Source organism: Anolis carolinensis, chromosome 3 (genome assembly GCF_035594765.1).
Source record: "Anolis carolinensis isolate JA03-04 chromosome 3, rAnoCar3.1.pri, whole genome shotgun sequence".
Taxonomy (NCBI): domain Eukaryota; kingdom Metazoa; phylum Chordata; class Lepidosauria; order Squamata; family Dactyloidae; genus Anolis; species Anolis carolinensis.
The window spans coordinates 125,001,567-125,019,083 of record NC_085843.1 but is presented as its reverse complement, the minus strand read 5'-3'; the positions used below and the strand labels follow the sequence as shown (position 1 = coordinate 125,019,083).

Sequence of the window (17,517 nt, the reverse complement as noted above, 5' to 3'; positions counted from 1 at the left end):
GAATAAGTTTAAAAAATGAGCATAGTTGATATTTGGAATATAAAATAGTATTTTGAAATGACACCTGTGATTTTGAATTGTTGTGGAGTTAAGAAAATCTGTTGAAGTTCCTGTGGCAGAATGTCAAGTCAAAACATTTTTGCAAATGTAAGGAATATTTTTCTTATTGTTGGCACTTTGGAACATGGGCTATTATGTTTTAAAATTTGCTACTCAAGACTTTCTTCCTTTCGTTCCTATTGAACCCTTGGATCTACTCAAGTAAACCATTTCACCTAGTTTAAAGAAATAACACATGTGACAAACATTTATTCCGAAGGTGAAATACACCCATAATTATACCTATTTATTGCAATCTGTCCATCAGTTCTGTCTCTGTAACCTGGAAAAGGGATGAAATGCCCCCCCTCCCCAACAAATTCTATGAGTATAATTAAATAAGGCAGATTTTATTCCTGGATATGTAGGCAGACTTTGAAGCATCAAGGTTTTAATTACTCTTAATTATGGTGTCAAGGAAATCACTAGGGATTTTAACTGAGCCCTGCAATTCTTCTCTTTCCCCTCCTCCCAGATGAAACTCAACAGCTGTTGCGGAGTTACAGAAAAACAAATGCAAAATTGGGAAGGTTGCATGCACATACACACATGAAGAGAGAGAGAGAGAGAGAGAGAGAGAGAGAGAGAGAGAGAGAGAGAGAGAGGTGTTTGCATATGTGTGAGACAAATGTATATATTAGAAATGGTGCTTGGAGCTTTTTTGCTTTCTAACTGAAGCAAGATAAGGTGACAGAATACATACACTGAATCTACTAAAATTGTTTTAAATTATATATTTTTTAAAAACTGGAAAGCGAGGCTTTGTCAGCACTACAATTTCAATCAAAAGATCCCTCAGCATTCTCTGAGGCTAGAGCCACCATTAATCATTCACCCATTTACCCCAAAATCAATCATAAACACTATTTCTAAAGCATTTTCAGTTGGTTTGCAAATACTTAATGCTAACTTTTTTCTGCTTCTTTTCTAGCAGATACTGTGTAGCAGAGGAATATTGGGATAGTGAAATGCAATAGTAAATTCCTCTCTGTGTTTTAGTTTGATATTTAATGAGATTTCGAAGTACTGTTTGAACCCTGTTTCCCTAAATAGGTTCAGCACCTTGGATAGCATCTTCAGGGTTTAGACTAACATTTAGAACAGATTCATTGCCCCACAGACATGGGAGGCACCAGCTGTCATTGCTATTCCTGCAATCTAAGCAGCAGAGATAATTCTTCACTAATTTGATTATCAGAGAAGCAACAAGTTATTTTAATGGGGATCTTCTCCTTGGAAGAAAGCCTTCAAAAATGCTGCAATTTCAAAGCCTATTTGCAATGTGGGACTTATTCTGTGCACAATTCATGCATAGAGGTTTTAGCCATTTTCTGCACAGGATACGGTTTTCTGGATTGTGGAAAACTGGAAAACTCACAGCAACCCAAAGATAAGAATTCTAGCTGCTGCTTCATATGACCAAAAAAAAAAACAAAAAACCCCAACACTTTTCCAGTGTACAAAAAGGTCATTTCATTCCCACATCCAGTATATAAGCTAAACGAGGCTAGGTGACCGGTTCCTCCTCCTGCCTCCCTCTCTTCCTTCCTTCCTTGCTGGCCATAAGGCTCGTTGGTCTGCTGTGAGTTTTCCGGGCTGTATGGCCATAGTTCAGAAGCATTTGTGTGGTCTGCTGGAAACTAGGCAAGTCCATGCACTTTATTAAAAGGCATAGAAATCATGTATCTTCTTAGGCCTGACCCCCCTTTTAACCCATAGTGGTTGATGTCTATATTATTACTTCATTTGCTTGGTTATTTATGTCTTATTATATGCAATGTTTTTAATCTATCTTTTTATTTGACTGTTGTATCTTTGTTCTTAATTTTTGCCATGTGTTTTAAACTGTTTGTACTTTGTCTCTGTTTTGGGCTGTGCCCCTATGTTAGCTGCCCCGAGTTCCTCCGGGGTGATGGTGGCAGGACAGAAAAATAAAGTATTATTATTATTATAAGTCCTTTTCACAATTTGTCTGTTTAATTATCTGTTCCTTGTACTGATGTCAAGCTGTTGCTCTAGTTCTTTTCCCACTCTTTGAAGATGTATGTAAATAACCTTCAATTTTCACCTCTTGGCTGTGAGTTTTGAGGTTAAAGAAAATGTTTCATTATCTGCAGAAGTTCTAGAGCTCTTCCTGCAAAACATCAATGCTCTTTCAGGAAAGTTGAGAGTTGGAGCAAAGGCTGCTAGAAGGTGTTCCTTGAAAACAGTGCAGGTCCCATTGACCCTCCTGGGTCTCTTTGCAAATGTTGATCTCCTTGACCAGGGTAGTTTATTGAGATTATAAGGTGGAATAGAAACAGGGAGTCTTTTGTTTAAGTCTTATAATTATTTCTCTGAGATTTCTTGAGAAATATTTATATAGTGAAATGTATTGCATATATTTGTATAAGGTAAGGATTCTCCTCTCACGTTAAGTCTAGTCGTGTCTGACTCTGGGGGTTGGTGCTCATCTCCATTTCTAAGCTGAAGAGCTGGCGTTGTCTGTAGACACTCCAAGATCATGTGGCTGGCATGTGTGCATGGAGCGCCGTTACCCTCCCACCAGAGCAGTACCTATTGATCTACTCACATTTGCCTGTTTTCGAACTGTTAGGTTGACAGAAGCTGGTGCTAACAGTTAATTTTTGTTAATTCTATGTAATGCAACTATATGAGCATAATCATGTAAATAAACTTCTGGTTTGTAAGGTAACTCTTTTATCTATTCTATCCACCTTTACCTTCTACCTTTTATTTTTCAGTGATTGGTTGGGGGCATCAAAATACTGTTTGCTTACATTTGAAAATTATCCAGGGCCGGCCCTATTTAAGATACACAGGAAAGGGCTATCTCATTATCTCACCTTATTCACAGTCATGTTTTGTGAGGACATGAAAATTATTTCAACAGGGTGTAACATGATCCCCATAACCACTCCCAATCAACAGCCTGGCTGAAGCACTTTAAGCCTGCTGAATAATAATAATAATAATAATAATAATAATAATAATAATAATAGTCTGCTTCCATCTCCCGAAGGGACTCAGGGCGGCTTACATGGGGACCAAGCCCAGAAACAAGCATTCAAGATACAAAAATTAAAACGCATAACAGACAATATAATTAAAAACAATAAAGTTTATGATTTCCAAAAACAGCCCCGTGTAGAACACAGCTCTGTGGAGGACTCTCAGCGGCCACCTGTCTCACCCTCCTCCCAGCATAATGCCAAGAGGACAGCCCGAGGATCAGGGAACGAGGATTGGGTTGAAGGATCACGGCAGTTGTTGCATCTCTTGACTTCCTTCCAGCATAATGATGGAGTGAGCAGTCCCGTCTGTGTGCCAGAAGGACAACCTGAGGATGACTTGAACCCTGCTCTGCCCCCTCCTGATCCTGCCGTCTCCTGGGCCCTCCTCCTCCCAGGGCTGCCAAGCTCAGTGTGTGCCTGCCTGTTCTCCCTCCTGGCCCGGCCCTTCTGCCCAGCCCTACAATGCGGCCCCAAAGCAAAAACGTTTGCCCATGCCTGGTCTAAATCTGGTCAAGGAACAGAAGTACTATTTGAAGAAGGGAATTCCTGGCTGAGGACACTGAAATACCATCACTTTTTGGGTTCTTTCGCCTCTTCTCACTCCTTTGTTTCCATTAGCTTTAAATAATGTTCTTTCCTCCCTAGTGCATAGGATAACCTTGCAAAAAATAACCACATTGAGATTTCATTCCAAGCAAAGTAATAGAGTTATATTTAATTTCCTTCTGAAGTAAAAGTGATGAGACCTCTGCTCTTGATAGCGATTTTAGCCCCTTCCTGACAGAACAGTTCTTGAACTTCTATAACCGTAACATTAGATTTAGCAGTATAGGAATCCAAAAAGTTCCTGTGCAACTAGAAGTGACAACAACACTTTCCCCTCCAAGTTCCAAACCCGCATTCAACCAATGGGTGAAGTTTCACACACATGGGTATTTCTCACATCAAGGCTAGCAACTCTGTCTTCACTGAAAGGAGGGAACAGGAAACTTCCACCCTCTGGGTCTAATCCAAATTGCATATGGCTCAAACAAGCCAATGGAGGAGGTTTCTCTCCTTTATCAAAATATGATTTGCAGAATAGGGGAAGGTACTTACATGTACAGCTAGCTTTTACAACTGGGAAAGCAAATCAGATGAATAGGAATTTAACTATTCTTTCTGATTGCTATGGAAATGGATGTTTCCAAGTGGCCTTTCGCCAATCCATATGGAATAAGGGGAAACTTTCAGGCGTCTGATTCAGGTACTGTACTGGGAGTCTCAAAAAATTGTTATTTCACTAGTTTAAGGTTCTTCCTGGTATATAGGTTACCTGGCAGTGTAGAACATTGAGATCAGACTTATAATTGCTGTTAAATTTACAGAATTCTTTGTTTATTTAATTAATAAAAGTAAAAGTCAGACACACACTAAGGGTGCTTCAAGACAGCACCAAAATCTGTGTCAATGTGGGTTTTAAAAATTCCCACCCCCACTCCCCCCAAAAAACCCAGGCTTTCCCAGTGAGGGTGGCTACATGCATGCAGTCACCCCAAAAGCCCCTCAAAACAATCCTTAAAACATTTTAAAAACTTACCCGGCCACCATTAAGGTGCTCTTTGCATCATCATGGTGCAATGAAATGACACACAACAAGACTGGGGGGGGGGGCTGGGAAGCAATTTTTCTCCTCCCCCCCCCCTAACCTGGTGTGCCATTTCTTTGCATCAGTAGGACACAAGGAGCACTGCAATGATGGGTGAGTACGTTTTTTAAAGTTTGAAGCATTGTTTTTGGGGCTGGGGGAACGGGTTGGGTTCCATCCCAGACCATTTGGCTCCAGGAGCCCAAAAGGTTTGGGATGGCAAATTCCCAGAACTCATTCCCAGATAGTTCCAGGTAATCCCGAAACTACCCGGGGGTGAGTCGCCACATCTGGGTCTTTCAGAAAAGCCCAGATCTAATAGGGCATTTAATTCATGTGGAATAACTGAGGTTGTTCTGAATTAATTCATTTATACTGGGGACATCATTTGGCCACCTCCAGGAAAAAACCCAGACAGGTCTCGGTTTTAAAGCCTGTCTAGATGAGCCCTAAGTTACAATTTATACTTGCTTTCTCCTGTATTTCATCTCAAATTTTTAGTGATGTTAAAACTGCTAGACTTAAATGCATAATTTTGCTTGCATTTCAATTAAAAAACCAAAGGTTTAACTTGACTAGATAGACCAGCTTGTTTCATAGAATGAAAATCTACAGCTGTAAAATCTACAGCTGTAAAGTCTGAATTTACTGATTTAGATTATTTCTATCCCACTCCATACTTGGTAGGGGTCCCAGAACTGCTGGCATACAAAAATAAAACAAATATCCCCCATTTTTATTTACTATTTTATTCTTTTTAATTTTTTATTTATATCCTCCCTTTCTTTCCATGATGGGATTCAAAAGGGCAAATCTACCCATCCATGCATGGTCATGGAAATTGGTTCAGGAGAAAAGGCATCAAAGACCAGGAAAAGTTGAGCAATCCACAGGACAGGTCACCATCACATGTTGATAGCCCCTAAACTACCAGTGGTTCTTCTGCACCTCTTTTACACCACTAAGAGGAAACATGTATAGCATCCCCTCCAGAGGTGACTAGATCCCTCACCACTAGATACACTGGAAGTCCACCTTCTGGAGAGTCATTTCCATTTTACACTAATTTCAGATCAACTATTTACAATAATTAAACTAAATACAAATCCCACATTGTTTGACAGATGAGGAAATATCTCATGTTTGGGTTCTGCTCCCTTTCAAACAGATGATAGCACCAGCTGGGGGAATATCTGTAAGCTACACTAACAGCCTGATTGTCTAGCAGATATCCTCAAATACATGCCAACTAGAATTGTATGCCATTGAATAGATCAAATTACTCTTAAAATGCATACAACACATTTGGACATGCAACAAGGTTGGCAGTCTTCATTTTATCTATCACTGCATCAAATTAAGTGGTGCAGTGATAGCCTTCGCTCTATAGCAGAAAAAACTTGAAAGTGAAGAGAAGAAATTATGGTGCCTAAACTACTAAATCTTTCTGATCAACATGGATAATAAGCTCATCTTTTAACTTCTCTTCCCACCTAGATCATGGTTACCTTTGAGTTTGAGTATGATATTCAGAGAAACTGGTAAAAAGGTATGGTGATGAATTTTTAAATAACAAAATATTGTTGTGAACCATCTCTTTGGTAATGCAAAATATTTGAGAGAAGCTTGATCCTGAAGAAGAAAATAAACTCATTTGTTTGACAAAAGACCTGCTGTTGCTGAAAACCTGCTTTGTAGAAGTGGCTCAATTCATCTGCCAGTATTTTTTTGGTCTGCTGGTGGAGGCTTGGCTATGAAGACTGTCATTATGATTGCCTACATATCAAAATGTACTGCTATATTAGTGTTAAAGGGATTGGTCACAGAACGTGATGCATTATTTGCTTGACACTGGAATTGTAATCTGAGCTTCCCTGATGGATACATTTATGTTGTATTCATAGATGCTGGAGACTGGGCAGGCTGGCATAACTAGGTGGTTTAATTGGTCTGACATATTTCTTTAGCCATTGTTTATTTATTCATTGAATTTATACTCCTCCTTTTCCTTGATAAGGGAATCAAGGCAGATTATGATTATTTTAAATTGAAGTTAGCTAAAATGTTACACTACAGAAGTTTTAAAAAAACCCAATTAAATAATAGAATCCCTAAAAGCAGATTGTTAAACATAATTCAAATTCATAATACAATTATAACATAATTAAAATATACAGGATAAAAGCACGGCACACTATTCCTTTGCCACACCATTAAAAATCAATCAAAATATTTTTGTATAATATTTGAAGTGTTCTTGCATTTTTGAAATATAAACATGAATGGGCTGACATGAACTCCATTAGTGATTCAAAACTGACATAAAATCGACTTCAGTCCTGTTCTTCAATTGGTGAAGCTTATGATGTATAACTGCTGTTACGTTTAATCAAGAAAACGTTAACTATTAATTCTACTCTTTATATACCCTTCTGCAAGGTATAATCCCAACCTGACCAAAACAACTTTGCATAATAAAATAAAATAAAACTAAAATCCACCTTGGCTCTCAAAACATAGCTGTATTTTATACTACCAGCCTTTAAAACACCAGGAGTGCCGCTAGGTGGCGATGGTGTTCTTTGTGCACATCAGAGACAGTGACTGTGCCAGTTCTTAAGAAACAGAATGGGGTTAGTGATACCTTTAGTCTAGTCTGGTATTTTGGATCAATGGACCAGTCTCTCTCTTATGCTTTGCAAAAAATGAAGACATATATACCTATTTAGAAGTGGTGATGAAGAAACAGTTTGCTTTTCAAATAACTGTTGAAATATTATCAGTCCTATAGCACATTGGAGATTGCTACTGCTAAATTCTATTACTAACTAGGAAACATTTTCACATAAGAAACAACAGCTTTTACCCTTCAAGGGACATGCTCTTAAAAACAACAACATAGCTCAGAAGTACATCTTTACCAGCGTTCTGAGCAATATTAAATGTCTCTTGGGTGTCAGCAGAGAAGAAACAAAAACAATTCAGGATGAAGTCTGCCGGGCTTGATATAAGAAATCAACTACTGTCCCAGCAGATAGGAATGACAGATGGCTATCACTGCCACTTCTGTTGTTAATATTACTCTTACTGGTTCCAACTGCTTCCCTGCCAGAGGTCTTTTTTTCTTTTGGTTACTTTTATATTATACATTTCCCCCAATGAGAATGGTGCTGTACATGGTTCCCTCCTCCCAACTTTGTATTCATATAGTAATCATGTGAAGTAGGCCAGGCAGAAAGAATGGGTGACCCAAGGTCACCAAATGAGTTTCATGACTCAATCATTTTTCATGGCACTGCATCTAGGTCTTTTGGTTCCTCCCCAAAGTAGTTCAGCACTCTGACTAGTATACCTCTCTAGCCAAAGGTACAATGGACATCTGCTTGCAGCAAAAAGGGGTAAGACAGAGGAAAAGTAGTAACTATGGCCACTATTTGAGAGCATAGTATATTTTCATTCCTTCGGACTCTAGTCTCCTGTTCTACCACTGGATCTCCATGGCTTTTCTGACTCTATAAAGAGATATACTGTGTTATGACTCCACAATGCAATACACAATAGTCCACCTGCCATGATTTTATTCTTCTCTTTCCAAAATAGGCTTTTCTTTTGGTTGCATGGGGTTGCCCATAGGACTCTGAAGGCCAGGAAACTAATAAGGGTGGCTGGAGACAAGCGGGGAAGACAAGGTGAAATATGTTATTTTGAGCTCTCAAATATCCTTGCCCTTCATGCTCCCATGAGACAGTGAATTGTATTATGACTGTGCTGTAATAAAATGACACACAAGAGTCTCCTTCTCATCTCTAAAACAATTCCACTGGAATATAGTCTAGTGCTAGCTGGTTTCTTTATGTGGCCTCTTCTGTGTCTGTTATTCCATCAGACAAGAGTATGAAATAATAATGGGGCAAGAATGTTGGAATGCTCAAAATACATACTTCCTCTATGGATCCACATTTTTTTCTGGGTCTGCTTTAACATAGGCTTACACCTTCTCTATAGATACTCAGCCTTTAAACTGCCTTCCTCATTCTCTTAGGGTGCTTCCAGACAGCACCAAATCATTAGTTTTCATGAGGGGCAAAAATACCTGGGACCTGAGAGCAGGTCCACACGGCGACCTGTTGGTTCTGAGATTTTTGCCTGCAACAATGAGACTTGCTGCTTCGTTACGGGATTTCAAAGCCTGCAAGATGTCTGCTGCAAGATGTCTGCCGGGAATTTCAGCATTAATAAAAAACTTTAAATACACAGATGCAAATATGCACATCGTTCATACGAATTTTGTTCCTGGGTCATCCCTATCTGTTTCTCATTGCTTTTATCCTGAAAAGATGGCAAAAGCTGAGTAGAAAGCAAAAAAATTGTCCTGGCAAGGGAAACTTCATCTTCCATACGTTTATTGAAGTTTGTGGGAGAGGACCACTACTCTCTAAGTCAGGACTACACTATTATAAACAGGAACTGACACTTTCAAGCCAGGAATAGAACTTGGTCATTATTATTATCATTCAGAGGCTGCATGGCCATCTATCTGGACAGATCTGATTGTGTACTTGTGTCTGAGAACAACGGGGTGATGTTCCTGGGTTATACATATCTGTTTCTCATTGCTTTTATCATAAAAACATGGGAAAAGTTGATGACATGGCAAAACCTTTGCTGGTGTGTCACAAACCTAATTAAACATGTGGACAACAAGGTTTTTGCCCTCTATTCAACTGTTGCCATGTTTTTAGGATACAACCAATGGGGAACCAATATGTATAACCTGGGAACAAACCAACATAAAAATACCATATTTTCTGAGTGTATGGACATACAGAAATTCAAATATCTGCATTTTCCAGCTGGAACCAGGATATTCCCACAACTGAAAATTGGGAAAGGATTAGGGTAAACGATGAGAGAAAGGGCTTATTTTCATGCAGGAAGAGATATTTAAGGTTCCTCTCTGCCTAGAAACTGCACTGTATACAGAAAATTTAGAGATAAGGAAAGACATTGCAGATTTTCGGCTCAACCAAGGGGAGACCTCCCTCCTGTCTATGGTGCAATGCTTCACAGTAAGATACAAACTTTAGCATTTTTACTAAATACCAGGGTGCTTTCAGTATTAACAGGAACTAGAAACAGCTCACTTACAGGAAGAGTTTAAAAATGGACATAAGGAATTACTCAAAGCTATTTCCCCTCATGGAAGAAATTCCATGGCTTCATAAGGCAGAATCAATCCATGACTGAATGTGTCTAATGCTTCCAAAGTTCAATAACTGAATAATCTTCCTTAGGGAGACTGGTTGTCATATTCAGTGCAGATAGGCCAAACTTTAAGTTCCAAAAGGGTTAAGAATTTGAGATACATAGACATGTTTTGCCACCGTCTCTAAACTAATTTTGTCCAATCTGGTTGTCCTGGCTATATTTATGAACATTAAAAACCATGCTAGGTGGGGATGACACTTGGAGGACATCAAGCTGAGAAGGCTTGATCAACAATCAGAAATGAATAAAACTTTTCGTATATTTTAATAGCTTTGTGTATGTGTGTGTTTTGAACATATACTCGAACATCCAAGGGGTATATGATAAAGAGTCTCAAAAATGGCTCAGTAAAGAAATACATGACTTTATTATGCTTCAATGTTTACCTTTGAATCCTTTTCAGCTTACCACAATGATCCAATACAGTGGTATTGGCATGATTTTGTCTCCCTAGTTGAATTCAATTAAAATAATTAATTACAGATAATTAGTCATGAATATTCACAGTATTCCAGTCCCTTTATTTTAGAGCAATATGATCACAAGAAGTTGCATTGTGTATGCTAGTCCTGATTTTTAAAATCCACATTCATACTTTTTGACATTTTGCTTCAGTGAGCATTCATTTTAGAAAAGAGTTATTATTTTCTCAGGCACCTCACAAACAACCACAAAGTGACAAGGACTGGAAATATCATGACAGTTGAAGAGGGAGTTTTTTTTCTGTGAGCAAACAGTCCATAATCTTTTTCCTAGTGCTAATATCCCCTCATGCATCCACGGCAGTTTAGAAAAGAAAAAAGACCCAGTGAACTGAAGAATTGTTCACACCTTTCATGCTGCACCATCTGGATCTTTCACACTGAAGAGCAGGAATGCAAAATATGAGGGCATTTTTCTCTAAATACTGTGCAGAGCACATATGCTACATAAAGAAGTAAAAAAGGCTTCAGACCACAAATTGCTTATTTTGTACCACCTGCTACATGTGGGGGTAAGAAAAACAAAACAGGAAAAGAGAACTACACCAAAGTGCTTGCAAGGAAGGGAAAAATCTTCAGTTCCTTCTGCCAAGTGGGGAAAAAAGGAGAGAAGACAAAGGGAAGGCAGCAGGGAGAAAAGACAACAAACCCACAGATGGTCTCTCACAGCGAAGGAGCCCCTCATGTTTGCTTACTCATTTCACATGTTTATATCAAGCTCTTCATCCTTAAAGGGTTCTGAGCGAAGCTAACAACTGAAACCATAGTCAGAAATATTATTATATAAGACAACAGAATATTGTATTATTAGAATATTGACTTGCTGTTGCTATTTACTGTCAAATCAGCCTCATCTTACGGTGACCCTTTGCATGACAGACTTCCAGTCATCAGTTTCCTTGCACAGATCTTGCAGATTCTGAGCCAAGGCTACTTTCTTGAATCAATCCATTTCTAATGTGGTCTTCCTCTTTTCCTGCTGCCTTCCACCTTCCCCAGCATTATTGCTATTTCCAATGTATAAGCTATGCCCAGCCATTTTGTCATTTTGTATCCTAAGCTTGATTGCCTCTAGTGCCTGTTTATTTGTCCTGAAACCACATGAAATACGGCAGAATATAACTCATTTCCACTGAGGGCCACATCAGCCTTATGGTTGCCTTCAAAGGGCCGTTTGTAAATGTAACGCTGTATAAATTTAACTCTGTTGCCCTGGTATTGTAAGCCTTGAAGGCCACATAAAATGATGTGGCAGCCAGGATTTGGCCCATGGGCATTGCATTTGACACGTGTGCCCTATAGGATGAGATATCAGGGCAGTGCCCAAACAAAAACAAAGATGGTTGTTAATGCCACATAAAGCCAGAGTGCGGAGAATCAAAAACAAGTGACAACTAATTCTTTTTTTGAAGTCACCATACAATATCCCAAAAGATAACAGAGAAGACACCAAAAAAGCATCTCTAGGTATACATTTTTGGGGAAAGACCTATTGCTATTCACCATACCTCAGGCAACAGGGAACTCTGCAGAAGAGCCTCTGAAGGAGATCTATGCATTCAAACAGGTGTCTGTGACTGCTAATGAGCATCCTTTGCCAGAAAGCTATTATAAGGCATGAATACCATCAGATCTTCTCTGAATTATTGACATTGCATATTTTGTTTTTGAGTCTGGTTGGTTGGTCCACAACACTTTCCTTTGACTATGCTGACTGGGGATGAAGAAGATTATAGTCCAATACTAGATTGGGGCAGGTTGGAGAAAGCTGATCGATGCTCCTTAGATGATTCTCATAGGAAATTATTTCAAAGAGGTCTTGATTCATATGTTGACAAAGATAAGAAACAGCATGACAATTTCTTGGCCACTCCCAAACCATGCATGTTTTTTCATTTTCTGATCTTCTTGGACCACCATAGGAGTCTCTACTGAACTGAACTTTACCATTTTCTCTCTCTCTGACAACCTTAAAGAGTCAACTTTATCACTGACTGTACAGAGGAAAAAGAAAAAGAACCTTCACAGTTCAGAATTCAGTCAGCTCCTCTATATTCTTAATTACTCTTCAAGAAAAGCAAGATATGGTTGATTTGTTGCTGGTTTTTTTGCATTTTAACAATACTGTGAGGTCTTCTTACTAAATCATGTCTACAGCAGGCTCTCAATCCCTAGAAAATATGTAAGAGTTTGGTCTATCAATTTTTTTTTCTGCCTTATACAAAACACCCAGCATAGTTTACAATTCCATTACTCTTACCATTTAAACAGTACAGTTAATTAAGAACTAGAATATAAAAGTGCATTTGTTTCACATGTTCATGTTACTGATGTTATGTTTCCTCATGATTTCTGGTCTTCTCCCTATCAAGCTAATAATGCCCAGAACAATACTATGCTTATTCTTTTCACACATCTGAGAAGAACAGTACTCTTTTGGAAACTTTCTCATTTTTCCTTGACAAGTATCCTTGTTCTACAATGTTTCATACAATTACTATGGATAATAGCTATGATCTCATGAACCTAATTATCCCAAGAGAATAACAGAGGTTGTTATTCTTTTTAAAGATTCTTGAATATAATTTCAAAACCTGTCTTGCAATTACCATTCATTCTGTAGGTTCACTTTAATTAACCCCTCCACCAGGGCTTTCTTGGCAGAACAGTTCATATTCAACATAATGGTATGGTTAAGTTCTCATATTTGAGAAGCTACCTATTCTAAAAAAAAATCTCTCACACTGTAATCACCATTGTGTCACATAGTTTTTAAAGTGACCTTTGGGTCAGGAAAGAAATTTGCCCACATGTGTGCATTTGTAATACTTTGGTATATTAATAGCATCCCAAGTAATTATCTAATCACATTTGAACTTCTGCACTAGCCTTTGCCATTATTTTACTCACACAGCACTGAAAACTAAAATCTTTTAGCATAATATCCTTGAATAAAAATATGGACAAATTCTAGGATCATGGCAATGTGGTTCAGAGCTGATGACACAGGAAATGTTCCTCTTCTAGGTTAAAAAAAACAGATGATGATACAGACTTCATGAGATACAGTCTCATTAATCTATATATATAAAAGAGTGATGGCATCAGGGCAGTGGACAAAACAACAAAACTACAGGCCCCCCAACCTCGAAATTTGACAACACAACCCATCATCCACGCCTCTAGGTTGATACAACAAAAAGAAAAGAAAAATAAAGTCCTAATTAGAGGGAGAGCAATAATTGTTTTTATCCAATTGCTGCCAGTTTAGAGGGCTAATCTCTGCCCACTTCGTTGCCTAGCAACCAAGGGACAGCCAGGTTTCAGTCAGGGGACAGGCAAATTTAGGCCTCACTTAGGCTTCTTCCACAGATTATCTAATTTGCACTGGATTATATGGCAGTGTAGACTCAAGGCCCTTCCACACAGCTATATAACCCATTTATAATCTTATATTATCTGCTTTGCACTGGATTATCTTGACTCCACACTTCCATATAATCCACTTCAGTGTGCATTTTATACAGCTGTGAAGAAGGGGCCTCATATAATCCAGTTCTAAGCAGATAATATAAGATGATCAATATACAGTAGACTCTCACTTATCCAACATAAACAGGCCGGCAGGATAAGTGAATATGTTGGATAATAAGAAGGGATTCAGGAAAAGCCGATTAAACATCAAATTAGGTAATCGTTATACAAATTAAGCATCAAAACATCATATTATACAACAAATTTGACAGAAAAGGTAGTTCCATGCGCAGTAATGCTATGTAGTAATTACAGTAGAGTCTCACTTATCCAACACTCGCTTATCCAATGTTCTGGATTATCCAACGCATTTTTGTAGTCAATGTTTTCAATACATCGTGATATTTTGGTGTTAAATTCGTAAATACAGTAATTACTACATAGCATTACTGTGCATTGAATTACTTTTTCTGTAAAATTTGTTGTATAACCTGATGTTTTGGTGCTTAATTTGTAAAATCATAACCTAATTTGATGTTTAATAGGCTTTAACTTAATGCCTCCTTATTATCCAACATATTCGCTTATCCAACATCCTGCCGGCCTGTTTATGTTGGATAAGTGAGACTCTACTGTACTGTATTTACAAATTTACCACCAAAATATCACAATGAATTTAAAACACTGACTACAAAAACATTGACTACTAAAAGGCAGACTGCGTTGGATAATCCAGAACATTGTATAAGCGAATGTTGGATAAGTGAGATTCCACTGTAATATGAAATAATTACTGTGGTAGAATAATACAGAACAATATAATCTCTAAAACCAGGATAGTACATAAAGAGCAACACTCTGAAAGCAGGGAAATTGGGAATTCCACAAAGGAAACAATCAGGGCCAGGTAACACCTCCCAAGAAAGGATTCTTCCAGAAAGGAAGCTAAGAAGGGAGTGAACCAGTGTGTATTACCAAAGTCATTATTATTACTATCATTACTATTATTATTATTATTATTATTATTATTATTATTATTATTATTATTATTATGTTGCTGTGAACCATGAAAAAGAATACAATCTGTCTCCAAGTATTCAAAAACACTAAAATCAGAATATATATAAATTACTGTGGCATAATAAAACAGAACAATGCAATCTCTAAAAACAGAACACTAAATAAAGAACAACACTCTGAAAATGGGGGAATTCCACACAGGAAACAACCAATGCCAGCTAACACCTTCCAACAAAGTATTCCCATCACCAAAGTCTGGCAAATCCTGTTTTCTGAGGGCCACAGACAGTATAAGCACATAAAGTATCACAAAGAACACCACCCTAAAAACAGACAGGAAACAATTAGGGCCAGCTAACACCTCCCAACAAAAAAATCACTCAGGGAGGAAGCAGCCAGGCTTTAAAGCTGCAAGGCCATTACATGCTAATCATTTTGCCTAATTGCAGCATTCATACTTGCCTCCAACAGACAAAAAAAAACAATCAGAAATATTGTATATTCACAAGCTTTAGGAAATAATATCCCCTCATGGCGCAGCGTGTTAAAGCGCTGAGCTGCTGAACTTCGGACCGAAAGGTCGCAGGTTTGAATTGGGGGAGTGAAGAGAGCCCCCACTGTTAGCCCCAGCTTCTGCCAACCCAGAAGTTCGAAAACATGCAAATGAGAGTAGATGAATAGGTACTGCTCCGATGGGAAGGTAACGCCGCTCCATGCAGTCATGCCACATGACCTTGGAGGAGTCTACGGACAACGCCAGCTCTTCGGCTTAGAAATGGACATGAGCACCAACCCCCAGAGTCAGACACAACTGGACTTAATGTCAGGGGAAAACCTTTACCCTTTACCTTAACTACCACCAATTCCTCAATACTTTATTTCCCATACCACCATACTTTGCCACAGCAACACGTGACCGGGCACAGCTAGTGTAAATATAAAATGGCAGTGAGCTCCTCAGTTGACCCTTCAGGTGAAGAACTCTTATCAGCTCCAGCTAGCACTGCCATGGTGAGAAATCCAGAAAGATGCAGTTCAACAACTCTCAAAGGCCACTCTTTGCTCATCCCTCATAGAAGCCTTGGAAATTAGGCATTCTTCAACTACTAAGTAAAACATAGTTTCTGTCCTCATGAAGGGACTGAAATTTTTTTACCATTTGTCAGAAAATCTAAATTTGGTTTGGGTTTTGTCATTATCTTCTGGCCATCTGTTTGTCCAATTCATTGTGGTGATGAAAACCAGACAGGCAGAGTTAACTTTAACATTACACTGAAGACTGAAGTATTCTTAAGTTTTGGAATGGTGGGATATTTATATGGGAGACTGACCAGCCTTTTTAGTAATATTTTAGGCTATTGATAAACCAGCTGTCAGTGGAAATGTCAGCTGTAAGATTAAAAAGTGTGAGAACACAGCTTCATGCCATCTAGTTGACTCTAAGGCTCCCCCAGCTTAGTGTAAGTAAGGCTATGCCAACTAATTGACTTTACAAACCCAGTGTGTGTAAATTGGGAATCACTGTCCGGTGTATCAGTGAGTTGTGTAAGTGAGCTGTTAAATGTGTACTCTTTATTTATTGTTATTGTGGCGTTTGTTTGCATTATGTTTGAAGGAAATGAGGTGGCAATAAGAATTGTCTGGGGCTGAGGAAGATATGGCAATGGTAGGTTAAGGTGCAATTCCAGAGAAAGGAGAGAGGTGTTTAATATCTGTTCCACTTTCCACTTGCCCTGCCAAATGAAGTAACTTGGAGAGTGAAGAAAAACCTTGCTTTGCTCCTATGTAATGCCAGGTCAGTTAAAAATAAAACACATACAAGCTATAATCTTCTTATAGATAAGGAGGTTATCCTGGCATGCCTAACATAAATTTGACTGAGATTTGACTGAGTGGTTAGTTAGTATGTGAGGGGAAGACACAGACTTAGGTTAACATTGGGAATTGGAAATACGTCTAATACATAGGTTTTGCTTTTATTTTTTGACCCTCTAGATGTTTTTGGAAAGCAACTCCCAGCAGAGCCAATGGCAATGAGTGCTGACAGCTTAGCAAAATCAACTTAACACCGTGAAAGTTTTTAATGAAATCCAGTCAGATCCCGCATAAAACTGAGATGGATAAATCTATCTGTAGATGTGCTGTCACATCATAATACTTACACAAGTCCTCTTAGCTTGTCTGAATCTGACATCTATTGAGAACAGAGATGCATTACTAGTTGCTACTAGAGATGTGCATGAAATTTGTCTCATTTGTTTCATTTGTGTTTCTTTTTCGTATTGTTCATTTGGATGGCACAAAACAGAAAGACACCCAATGAAACAAAAACTGCCTCGAAACGAAAGGCAGGCAGGAGCCAATATCAGCTCCAAGCCTGCCTTTCGGATAGATCAGCTGTAGGCTCTGCGGGGCCCGGGTGTGTAGGCCCAAAGTCTGCACCCATAGGCCCAAAGCTTCCAGGCCTACAGGTGCAGGCTTTGGGCCTATGCACCTGGGCTTCGCACGGCCTGCAGCCAATTGCCGAGTAAGG

General features: G+C 38.7%; 1 protein-coding gene across 5 annotated transcripts in view; it reads right to left on the bottom strand.

The window, feature by feature from the left end:
- Positions 1 to 17,517, bottom strand: part of nalcn (sodium leak channel, non-selective) — a 300,357-nt gene that overhangs the window by 170,957 nt on the left and 111,883 nt on the right. The gene's annotated exons all lie outside the window — the stretch shown is intronic.